The sequence below is a fragment of the Triticum aestivum genome, chromosome 2D (assembly GCF_018294505.1).
Source record: "Triticum aestivum cultivar Chinese Spring chromosome 2D, IWGSC CS RefSeq v2.1, whole genome shotgun sequence".
NCBI lineage: Eukaryota > Viridiplantae > Streptophyta > Magnoliopsida > Poales > Poaceae > Triticum > Triticum aestivum.
In genome coordinates, this window is record NC_057799.1 from 168,871,406 (window position 1) to 168,878,737 (window position 7,332).

Consider the following 7,332-nt stretch of genomic DNA (forward strand, 5'->3'; position numbering starts at 1 on the left):
ACTTGAACAAACCTCCTACTTATGATTAACCCTCCCGCAAGCATCCGCAACTACGAGAAAAGTATTAAGAATAAATTCTAACCATAGCATTAAACTTTTGGATCCAATCGGTCCCTTACGGAATAGCGCATAAACTGGGGTTTAAGCTTCTGTCACTCTCGCAACCCATCATCTAATTGCTACTCCACAATGCATTCCCTTAGGCCCAAATATGGTGAAGTGTCATGTAGTCGACGTTCACATGACACCACTAAGGGAATCACAACATACATACTATCAAAATATCGAACACATATCAAATTCACATGATTACTTGCAACATGATTTCTCCCGTGACCTCAAGAACAAAAGTAACTACTCACAAATGATAAACATGCTCATGATCAGAGGAGTATTAAATAGCATAATGGATCTGAACATATAATCTTCCACCAAATAAACCATATAGTGATCAACTACAAGATGTAATCAACACTAGTAGTCACCCACAAGCACCAATCTATAGTTCGGGTAACAAGATTGAACACAAGAGATGAACTAGGGTTTAAGATGAGATGGTGCTGTTGAAGATGTTGATGGAGATTGCCCTCCCAAAGATGGGAGAGTTGTTGGTGATGATGATGACGATGATTTCCCCCTCCGGGAGGGAAGTTCCCCTGGCGGAATCGCTCCGCCGGAGGGCAGAAGTGCTCCTGCCCAAGTTCCACCTTGAGACGGCGGCGCTCCGTCCCGAAAGTCCTCTCCTTATTTTTGTTCTAGGTCAAAATGACTTATATACCATAAGATGGGCTCCGGAGGTGGGCCTGGGTGAGCACAACCCACCTGGGCGCTAGGGAGCCCTGGTGGGTTGTGCCCACCTGGTGGGCCCCTTTGGTAGTTATTTGCTCCAATAATTCTTAAATATTCCATAAAAAATCTCCGTGAAGTTTCAGCTTGTTTGGAGTTGTGCAGAATAGGTGGCCTGATGTAGCTTTTCCAGGTCCATATTTCCAGCTGCCGGAATTCTACCTCTTGGTGTTTACCTTGCAAATTATGAGAGAAAAGACATTAGAATTACACGAAAAAGCATTATTATGGATAAAAACATTATAAGTAACAGTAAGAAAACACGATGCAAAATGGACGTATCAGAGAACAAAGTGTGGACTTTGGTGGACTTGCCCGATGATCGGCACGCCATTGAGGATAAATGGATCTTCAAGAAGAAGATAGACGTTGATGGTAATGTCACAATCTACAAAGCTTGACTTGTCGCGAAAGGTTTTCAACAAGTTCAAGGGGTTGACTACTATGAGACCTTCTCACCCATAGCGATACTTAAGTCAGTCCGAATCATGTTAGCAATTGCCACATTTTATAATTATGAAATCTGGCAAATGGACGTCAAAACTGCATTCCTTAATGTATTTCTTAAAGAAGAGTTGTATATGATGCAACCAGAAGGTTTTGTCAATCCTAAAGGTGCTAACAAAGTGTGCAAGCTCTAGCGATCCATCTATGGACTGGTGCAAGCATCTCGGAGTTGGAATATACGCTTTGATGAGGTGATCAAAGCATATGGATTTATACAGACTTATGGTGAATCCTGTATTTACAAGAAAGTGAGTGGGAGCTCTGTGGCATTTCTAATATTATATGAGGATGACGTATTGTAGATTAGAAATGATATATAATTTTTGGATAGCATAAAAGGATATTTGAATAAGAATTTTTCAATGAATAACCTCAGTGAAGTTGCTTATATATTGGGCATCAAGATCTATAGGGATAGGTCGAGACGCTTAATAGGAGTTTCGCAAAGCATATACCTTGATAAAGTTTTGAAGAAGTTCAAAATGGATCAGTCAAAGAAAGGGTTCTTGCCTGTGTTACAAGGTGTGAAATTGAGTCAGACTCAAAGCCCGACCACTCCAGAAGATAGAGAGAAAATGAAAGTCATTCCCTATGCCTCAGCCATAGGTTCTATCATGTATGCTATGTTATGCACCAGACCTGATGCGTGCCTTGCCATCAGTTTGGCAGGGAGGTACCGAAGTAATCCAGGAGTGGATCACTGGACAACGCTCAAGAACATCCCGAAGTACCTGAAAAGGACCAAGGATATGTTTCTCGTTTATGGAGGTGATGAAGAGCTCGTTGTAAATGGTTACGTCGATGCTAGTTTCGACACTGGTCCGGATGGCTCTAAGTCACAAACCAGATACATTTTTATATTAAATTTGAAGGAAATATGCCCTAGAGGCAATAATAAAGTTGTTATTTTATATTTCCTTATTCATGATAAAGATTTATTATTCATGCTAGAATTGTATTGATTGGAAACCTTAATACATGTGTGAATACATAAACAAATACCGTGTCCCTAGTAAGCCTCTACTAGACTAGCTCATTGATCAAAGATGGTTAAGGTTTCCTAACCATAGACATGTGTCGTCATTTGATAACGGGATCACATCATTAATAGAATGATGTGATGGACAAGACCTATCCGTTAGCTTAGCATTATGATCGTTCAATTTTATTGCTATTGCTTTCTTCATGTCAAATACATATTCCTTCGACTACGAGATTATGCAACTCCCGGATACCGGAGGAATGCCTTGTGTGCTATCAAATGTCACAACATAACTGGATGATTATAAAGATGCTCTACATGTATCTCTGAAGGTGTTTGTTGAGTTGGCATAGATCGAGATTAGGATTTGTCACTCCGAGTATCAGAGAGGTATCTTTGGGCCCTCTCAATAATACACACCGTAAGAAGCCTTGCAAGCAAAGTGACTAATGAGTTAGTTGCAGGATGATGTATTACGAAACAAGTAAAGAGACTTGCCGGTAACGAGATTGAACTAGGTATGAAGATACCGACGATCGAAACTCGGGCAAGTAACATACCGATGGACAAAGGGAATTACGTATGTCTTGTCATAACAGTTTGACCGATAAAGATCTTCATAGAATATGTAGTAGCCAATATGGGCATCCAGGTTCAGCTATTGGTTATTAACCGGAGAGGTGTATCAGTCATGTCTACATAGTTCTCGAACCCGTAGGGTCCGCACACTTAACGTTCATTGATGATATAGTATTATATGAGTTATGTGATTTGGTGACCGAATGTTGTTCGGAGTCCCAGATGAGATCACGGACATGACGAGGAGTCTCTAAATGGTCGAGAGGTAAAGATTGATATGTAGGATGATAGTATTCGGACACCGGAAGTGTTTTGAATGGTACCGAGTACATATCGGGTCACCGAAAGGGGTTCCGGGCACCCCCGGCAAAAGATATGGGCCTAATGGGCCAAGAGGGGAAACGCACCAGCCACCAGGGGCTGGTGCACCTCCCATATGGGCCAAACCAAAGGGAGAAGGAAAGGGAGGAAGAGAAAGGAAAGGGGGGATTCGGCCTCCCCCTTCCCTTTCTCCCCCCTCCTCTTTCCTTCCCCCTCCGGTAAATAAGGAAGGGGGCGACCGGCCTAGGAGGAACCCAAGTAGGATTCAGTCCTACTTGGGGCGCCTCCTGGCCTCTCCCCTCTCCCTCCCACCTATATATATGGCGGGGGCGCCCCTAGCACAGCCCAGACAATTGCCTAGCCGTGTGCGGCGCCCCCCCTCCACCGTTTACACCCTCGGTCATATTTTCGTAGTGCTTAGGCGAAGCCCTGCGCTGATCACTTCACCATCACCGTCACCATGCCGTCGTGCTGACGGAACTCATCTACTACCTCGACGTCTTGCTGGATCAAGAAGGCGAGGGTCGGCACCGAGTTGAATGTGTGCAGAACATGGAGGTGCCATGCGTTCGGTACTTGATCGGTTGAAGTGCGAAGAAGTTCGACTACATCAACCGCGTTGAGAAATGCTTTCGCTTATGGTCTACAAGGGTACGTAGACACACTCTTCCCCTCGTTGCTATGCATCTCCATGGATAGATCATTGCGTGTGCATAGAATTTTTCTGTTTTTCATGCAACGTTTCCCAACAAAATGGTGGAGCTGTCAGTTGGTCCAGTTCCAAGCAGAGCATCATGGCAGGATCTACGTGTGAAGTAGAGTACATAGCTGCTTTGGAAGCACCACATGAAGGAGTCTGGATGAAGGAGTTCATATCCCAATCTACGTGTAATACCTAGTGCATCGGGTCCAATGAAAATCTTTTGTGACAACACTGGAGCAATTGCCTTCGCGAAGGAATCCAGGTTTCAGAAGAGAACCAAACACATCAAGAGAAGCTTCAAGTCCATTCATGAAAAGTTCAAGGATGGAGACATAGAAGTTTGCAAAATACATATGGATCTGAATGTAGCAGACCCATTGACTAAGCCTCTTCCGCGAGCAAAACATGATCAGCACCAAGACTCCATGGGTGTTAGATTCATTACAATGTAATCTACTCCCTCCGTCCCATAATATAAGAACGTTTTTTACACTGCACTAGTGTCAAAAACGTTCTTATATTATGGGACGGAGGTAGTAGATTATTGACTCTGGTGCAAGTGGGCGACTGAAGGAAATATGCCCTAGAGGCAATACTAAAGTTGTTATTTTATATTTCCTTATTCATGATAAAGGTTTGTTAGTCATGCTAGAATTGTATTGATCAGAAGCTTAAATACATGTGTGAATACATAAACAAATACCGTGTCCCTAGTAAGCCTCTACTAGACTAGCTCATTGATCAAGATGGTTAAGGTTTCCTAACCATAAAGATGTGTTGTCATTTGATAACGGGATTACATCATTACAAGAACGATGTGATGGACAAGACCCATCCGTTAGCTTAGCATATTGATTGTTAAGTTTATTGCTAAGGCTTTCTTAATGTCAAATACATATTCCTTCGACTATGAGATTATGCAACTCCCGGATACTAGAGGAATACCTTGTGTGCTATCAAACGTCACAACGTAATTGGGTGATCATAAAGATGCTCTACAGGTATCTCTGAAGGTGTTTGTTGAGTTGGCATAGATCGAGATTAGGATTTGTCACTCCGAGTATCGGAGAGGTATCTCTGGGCCCTGTCGATAATACACATCATAAGAAGCCTTGCAAGCATAGTGACTAATGAGTTAGCTGCAAGACGATGTATTATGGAACAAGTAAAGATACTTGCCAGTAACGAGATTGAACTAGGTATGAAGATACCGACGATCGAATCTCGGGCAAGTAACATACCGATGGACAAAGGGAATTACGTATGTTGTCATAAGGTTCGACGCATAAAGATCTTCGTAGAATATGCAGGAGCCAATATGGGCATCTCGGTTCCGCTATTGGTTATTGATCGGAGAGGTGTCTCGGTCATGTCTACATAGTTCTCGAACCCGTAGGGTCCGCACGCTTAACGTTCATTGACGATATAGTGTTATATGAGTTATATGATTTGGTGACTGGATGTTGTTTGTAGTCCCGAATGAGATCACGGACATGACGAGGTATCTCGAAATGGTAGAGAGGTAAAGATTGATATTTATAGGACAATGGTATTCGGACACCGGAAGAGTTCCGGAGTGCACCGGGTAGTCATCGGGTCACCAGAAGGGGTTCGGGACACCCCCGGTAGGTGTATGGGCCTAATGGGCCAAAGGGGGGACAGACCAGCCCACAAGGGGGCTGGTGCGCCCCTTCCCTGGCCAGCCAGCCCTATGAGGAAGGAAAGGGGAGGGTGGCCCCTCTTGCCTTTCCCTCCTCATGGGAGAAAGGAAATGGGGGGGGGGCGCCACCTCTTCCTGCCTTCCTCCCGCACCTTTATACGGAAGGGGGGCGCGGCTAGGGGAGGACCCCAAGTAGGATTCGGCCTACTTGGGGCGCCTCCTTGGCTGCTCCTCCCTCCCCCCCCACCTATATATACGTGGGAGGGGGCGCCTAGCAAGGACACAACGTTGTCTTAGCCGTGTGCGGTGCCCCCTCCACCGTTTACACCCTCGGTCATATTTTTGTAGTGCTCAGGCGAAGCCCTGCGGAGATAGCATCACCATCACCACGCCGTCGTGCTGCCAAAACTCATCCACTACCTCGTCGTCTTGCTGGATCAAGAAGGCGTGGACGTCACCGAGCTGAATGTGTGTTGAACGCGAAGGTGTCGTACGTTCGGTACTCGATCAGTTGAATTGCGAAGAAGTTTGACTACATCAACCGCATTACTAAACGCTTCCGCTTACGATCTGCGAGGGTACATAGACTGTCAGGACCCCGATTCCAAGTCACATCGATCTAGCCGGTAACACCTCATATCACTTTGCGGCCTCACGCACGGTATTCCCACGGGTGTCGCCTTACCATGGCCCGGGACCGTTTGCGTCTTTTGGCTCACGTATATGATAGTGTCGCTAGCATCCATATGACAGAGAACCCGGGCCGACATGACTAATCGTGAACCCAAAGTGGCACTAACTTACGGGGACAGGCATACATGAATCAACATCGAGCATGTCGGTCAGCAGCGTGCGAATCCGGGCTGTAGCACTGGGCTAACAGGACTCCGGTGAACCGGGCTGTAGCAGGCTAGGCAGGACTCCGGATGTCACCGCGTGACATTTCCCCGAAGGGACAGACACAGGAACGAAGTGAATCACATGCCGGCCAGTCAAGTGTTCCGGAGCAGTAGTGCTGGGCTAGCAGGACTCCGGTGAACCGGGCTGTAGCGGACTACTATGGCTCATGGAAGCACAAGACTACATTTCCCCATAAGAGAGGCTACCAAGGATAAACAACTAGGTTGTCAGATCCCACACATACCAAGCATTTCAATCATACACACAATATGCTCGGTATGTGCAAATACAACATGGCATCACAACAAGACTCTACGACTCAGAGTGTTTATTCATTAGGCTCCGAAGAGCGAGATATTACAAACATGGGTCTCATGACCCAACATTCAGAGCATACAAGTCAAAGCACATGCGGAAGCTTAACATGTCTGAGTACAGACATCTACAAAAGAAAAAGGCTGCGAAGCCTGACTATCTACCAGATCCTGCCGAGGGCACAAGATCGTAGCTGAGGTATCAAGCTAAACGTCGAAGTCCACACGGAACTACTAGCGAGACTGACGTCTCTCTGCAAAACATAGAATAGGCAAACGTGAGTACAAATGTACCCAGCAAGACTTACATCAGAACTAGCTACATATGCATCGGTATCAACAAAGGGGGTGGTGGAGTTTGACTGTAGCAAGCCAGCTTCGACTCGGTGGCTATCCTGAACTACGACTGCAAGTAACTCTTTTGAGGTGGCGCACACGAGTCCACAAATTCACCATACCAATACACCACTATGGATCCGCTCCCGTCTCCCTACGAGAACGCCATCCATAGCACTCATGC